Genomic DNA, 6,000 nt, shown 5'->3' with positions numbered 1-6,000 from the left:
CATTTTAAAAAAAATCATCTATTATTTTTCACTTTATGTTTCTGTGTGGGAGCAAACTGTTGAAATCCATACTTAATGTATACTAAGCTGATCTTCTGTATATTAAGATAATCGAAAATGAATCTTGATGTGAATGGAAGGGGAGAGGGAGTGGGAAAGGGGAGGGTTGTGGGTGGGAGGGACGGTATGGGGGGGAAGCCATTGTAATCCATAAGTCGTACTTTGGAAATTTATATTCATTAAATAAAAGTTTAAAAAAAAAACAAACTAAAGATAAAAGATTAGATAATCAGTGTCCATTTGTAAGACAGTTTTCACCATGGTAAATTTTGATTGCTCTACCAACTCTTTTGAAAGGCTTGGAAAGTAGAACAAGGAACAAATTTCAGCTCCAGAAACACCTCAATCTTTTTGATCAGCTATGATTGATTTTGTAGCATGTGCTTTGGCTTTTTCAATATTTCATGATAAGTATTTCCATGTTTTAGATGTAGTCCTTATTTTTTTTCAGGATCTACAAATAATTTTATTGCCATGGAACAAGTAACACAACAGGCGCCCTATGCTGGATGCCACTCTCTCCTGGTCATTTCCTATACTTCAGAGGGAGAGTTTACACAGGGAGGAATTAAAATGAAAAATCATCTCTGCCCCAACCTCACCACCGACTATTCACAAACCCCGGCATTTTATTCTACAGTTTTCCCTCCTTTGTGTCCCTACCAAGGGGCTCCAGGACTTTTTCTTGCAGATTCAGAGGAGGGGAGGGCATGCTGGGGGATGAGGTGGTGGCTACTCACAGCTCCTGATGCCAGGAGCCAGCCTGAGGAGTTGTCCCTTATCATGGAATGGGGAACAGCCCCCTCTCAATTGGGGGTCTGGGAGGGCAAAGGCCAGGAGATTGGTGCAACCCCTACAAGCACAGGTGTCTATAGCCCTCTTGACCTTGGCCTGCACCCTAGAGCAGCAGGGAGGAACAGGTAGGGACCCGTCCACCACTGGGTGAAGGGAGAAGCCCTGTGGGGAGCAACTGGGAGCAACTCGGACTAGACTGTTACTCGAATTAAGACTTATTTTATGCATCTGCTCTCCCACAATATGGCGCTGGGAGAGGAGGAAACAGCTTCTACACAGCTGCCTCCAGTTCAACCAATAAACAGCAGGACCTGCTCCTGATTGAAGGAGAGCAGCGTACTCGGCGTGTGGGTAGCAGAGTTGGGATTGATGGAAGAGGACTATAAAGGAGGAGAGAGACAACATGCACCAGGAACATCTAAGAGGAACACCTGAGCAGCCCCCGAGAGAGCCGGCCGGTGGTGTGCCGCTCCCCCACGGAAGTGGGGAAAGTGGCAGGGGGAACCGCCCTTCCACGGAGGTGGAAGGGACGGTAGCCAACCCGGGAAGAACCAGCAGCAAACCCGGGAAGGGCCGAGCAGACAAAAGAACAACGCAGGGTCCTGTGTCGTTCCTCCACGAAGACGGGGAGCAACATAATGGTGCTGTGACTCGGATATGAAGCCTATGCAGGGTCTAGTGTCGTTCCTCCACGAAGAGGGGGAGCGACAAGCCCCAACAGCAGTCTATTGCCATCAATGCCAGCAAACTCTCCATCCGTGGAGGGTGGGAACAAATGACAGGTGGGGAGGAAGAATGAGGCTGGTGCTGCCTCCCAACCTCCACCCAAAACAGGAGAAATCCAGGCAGCAAGGGGCAGAATGGTCTGAAGATGGGGAAGAAAGGGAAAAGCAGTCCCCGCCTGTGTATGGCCTCCCAAGGCCCAGGGGCTGGAATGCGGCAGATGGTTGCTTCTTCCAGGGCTGGGCCTCAGGCAAGTTTGGAAGAAAGCAGGCCAGGCAAGAACCACCAGGCTTTCCTGAGCAGTGTAAGGCCTGCAGTGCTTCTTGCAGGGTGGCCTGAGAGGGTGGGCTGGGAACTCTGCCATGAGTCTATGCCAGACACAACCACCTCTGCTCCACACACAAACTGATGCCCAGTCCCCTCAGCAGGGCTGCCCCCACACACAGCACAGGCTCGGCGGACTGTGCCGATCCGAAGCCAGGAGCCAGGTGCTTCTTTCTGGTCTCCCATGCTGGTACAGAGGCCCAAACACTTGGGCCATCCTCCACTGCCTTCCCCGGGCCACAGCAGAGAGCTGGACCAGAAGAGGAGCAACCAGGACCAGAACCTGGCACCCATGTGGGATGCTGGCGCCACAGGCGGAGGATTAACCCAGTGAGCCATGGCACCGGCCCCTCTGCTGAGTTCTTTAAGATTAATTTTTCATTATTTATTTATTTATTATTTGAAAGATAGCATTACAGAAAGAAAGATGGAGAGACAGAGAGAAAGAGATTTTCCATCCACTGGTATACTTCCCAAATGCCCGCAATGGCTGAGGCTGGGCCAGGAAGAAACCAGGGTCCTGGAACTCCATCCTGGTGTCCACATAGGAGGCAGGTGCCCAGGCACTTGGGCCATTTTATGCTGCCTTCCCTGGTGCATGAGCAGTGAGCTGGACCAGAAGAGAAGCAGCTGGGACTATGATAGGGATGTCGGCCTCTCTGCTGAATTCTTGGAGAGAAAACTAGACAAAGCATAAAGCAATATTATCATTTGTAAGTGGTATAATGGGAATTACAAAATGCTTTGGAAACATACTGAAAAGAGAAATTAATTTGCCCAGAGCAAAGACAAGGAAAACTATGAAAAGATATTAGATATGCAATTTGGAAATTGGTAGAAATTAGCCATTTGTGGGAAAGATGTTAATTGCAAAGAGAAGAGAAATTTTGATTCACAAAGATGCTAGGACAGAAAATATGGAAGATAGGTGGAGATGAATTTTATGATAAATGTTGTTTAGGAGTCACGAGTTTTGTTAGACTAACGGCTCCCTTACCATGACCCTATTCCTGAGTGAGGACTGATTCATCATCTCTCCCTCCCATGCCTTGTTGCACACTTCAAAACATTTTTATACTGAATGTGTTTTGTAAATCATAAACTGTCAGAGAAATATTAAGTATTAGCTCCAATGGGTTCCAAGATAGAGCCATGGACTTTAATATGCAACATAATTATCCTAGCTTTTCAAACTGCAATGTCCTAAAAGTGATCATTGGATGACATGAATAGAATGCTGATGGTATTTATGTCAAATAGATGTGATAGATGCTAACATTGTGGAAACAAAGAAAATCACACAGGCAAAAAAAAATCATTTTAATCTAATGTCACAAAAGAAGACTTAGTAGTTTTGTAAAAGGAAAGAGACTGTAAATCATTTGTATTTTATACTGTATTTTGCATTTCATATTTACCAAATGGGTCGTTTGACATCAGCCATTAAAACCCCATGCTTTCTTTTTTTTCTATTTTTTTTTTATTTAATGAATATAAATTTCCAAAGTACGATTTATGGATTACAATGGCTTCCCCCCCATACCGTCCCTCCCACCCACAACCCTCCTCTTTCCCACTCCCTCTCCCCTTCCATTCACATCAAGATTCATTTTTTATTATCTTAATATACAGAAGATCAGCTTAGTATACATTAAGTAAGGATTTCAACAGTTTGCTCCCACACAGAAACATAAAGTGAAAAATAATAGATGATTTTTTTTTAAATGATGATGAAATCAGATCAGACCTATTGTCATGTTTAATCCCAGTGAGAGTCAAGTTGGGAGTTGATAATTTCTTTTTTTTTTTTTTTTAACAGAAGATCAGTTTAGTATACATTAAGTAAAGATTTCAACAGTTTGCACCCCCATAGAAACACAAAGTGAAATATACTGTTTGAGTACTCGTTATAGCATTAAGCCTCAGTGTACAGCACGTTAAGGACAGAGATCCTACATGAGGAGTAAGTGCACAGTGACTCCTGTTGTTGACTTTACAAATTGACACTCCTGTTTATGGTATCAGTAATCTCCCTACGCACCAGTCATGAGTTTCCAAGGCTATGGAAGCCCCTTGAGTTCTCCGACTCTTATCTTGTTTAGACAAGGTCATAGTCAAAGTGGAAGTTCTCTCCTCCCTTCAGAGAAAGGTACCTCCTTCTTTGAAGACCTGTTCTTTCCACTGAGATCTCACTCACAGAGATCTTTTTGCCAGAGTGTCTTGGCTTTCCATGCCTGAAATACTCTCATGGGCTTTTCAGCCAGATCCGAATGCCTTTAGGGCTGATTCTGAGGCAAGAGTGCTATTTAGTACATCCGCCATTCTATGAGTCTGCTGAGTATCTCACTTCCCATGTTGGATCACTCTCCCCTTTATTTATTCTATCGGTTAGTGTTAGCAGGTACTAGACTTGTTTATGTGCTCCCTTTGACTCTTAGTCCTTTCATTATGATCAATTGTGAACTGAAATTGATCACTTAAAACCCCATGCTTTCTATCTCAGGGCCTCTGTGCTCAGGACTATTTCAACTCATTGTAATAATCGGTGCTTTATCTGCTTTGCACTAATGTAACTCAAAAAGAAAGTTCTTGGATTATATTTTGTCAAATAATGAGAATTACTTGATAGCAATTTATTTGTAAAGGGAAAATGATGTATATCAGCCAATTATAGCAAAGTTTCTCTTTGGCTTTTCTATACCCAATAGAAAGTTAGGATTTTCTTTTCAACTTAAAATTCTTAGTGTCAACTAGAGTCTGCCAAAGAATAAGCATTCAATAAACATTGTTGATGAAATATCTGAAAGAAATCCTATATCAAAGATAAAATATAATAGTTTAGGGGCCAGTGCTGTGGCATAGCGGGTTAATGCCCTGGCCTGAAGCACCGGCACCCTACATGGGTGCTGGTTCAAGACCCGCTGCTCCACTTCCGATCCAGCTCTCTGCTGTGGCCTGGAAAAAACAGTGAAAGATGGCCCAAGTCCTTGGGCCCCTGCACCCACATGGGAGACCCAGAAAAAGCTCCTAGCTCCTGGCTTCAGTTTGGCGCAGCTCTGGCCGTTGCAGCCAATTGGGGAGTGAACCATCGGATGGAGGACCTCTCTCTCTCTCTCTCTTTCTCTGCCTCTCCTCTCTCTGTGTAACTCTTACTTTCAAATAAATAAATCTTTTAAAAATATATATAATTGTTTATTGATAAACAAAAATGTGCTAATCATATAAAGACAATAATTTTTTAAAATTGCAAGATCATTGAAACAAATGAAATACCACTTAATGGAGAAATGTTGAAGTAAATTCCTGCATTCTGTTAGTGGACCTATGCAGGCACAAAACAATTATTTAGGAAGATTATGATCATATAAACAACTTCATATAATATCAAGCAGAATTGTCACAATAAACACACACATACACACAGGATCACACACACATATGTCTAATTTATGAAAGCATATGAATATTGTGTGAATAGGGGAAAAACAACTCAAGAGAAAATGACCAAAATTCAAATTTTGTGATGGTTGTACCATGGATAATCAAACAGTCTTTCAGTTTTTCTGACTTCTGCCATTGCCTGTTCCATGACTCTTCTTACGGTCCCACTCATAAATAATTAAGTCATATTGACTGTTTGCTCTGTACAGGACAATCTGCTAGGCTCTGAGAATGTGGAATCAAAGGTAATATGAATTATGACTGCAACAATCAATGAAATACAGTCTATGGGAGAGGTTTTTCCTGCACTGTAGCCTACCATCCTCCATTCTACTAGCCTTGCCAGGTGTTGCATTCTGTCATTAATAAGGCCGTGAAGTAAGAAAGTGGTGAAATAATAGTCAAATCCTTTTATCTGTGTAGATGAACAGAAAGTCAACAGAGGATTTCATAAACAAATAGCTTTTTTCAAAAGGCTGGTAAAGGAGAAACTTTTAAAAAGACAATAATTCATTTTTCTCCCAAATTATGGAAATATATAAATCTCAAATACTTCAACAGCTAGCCTTGTAGTACTACACTACCCTGGAATTTTTTTCTGGTCCCCATATTTCTCTTCTTAATCCACTTCCAAATATCTTAGATTATTTCATCTGC

Source organism: Oryctolagus cuniculus, chromosome 3 (assembly GCF_051225735.1).
Source record: "Oryctolagus cuniculus isolate XC-2025 breed Fujian yellow rabbit chromosome 3, ASM5122573v1, whole genome shotgun sequence".
In the NCBI taxonomy this organism is placed as follows: domain Eukaryota; kingdom Metazoa; phylum Chordata; class Mammalia; order Lagomorpha; family Leporidae; genus Oryctolagus; species Oryctolagus cuniculus.
This window is presented reverse-complemented; position numbering follows the sequence as displayed.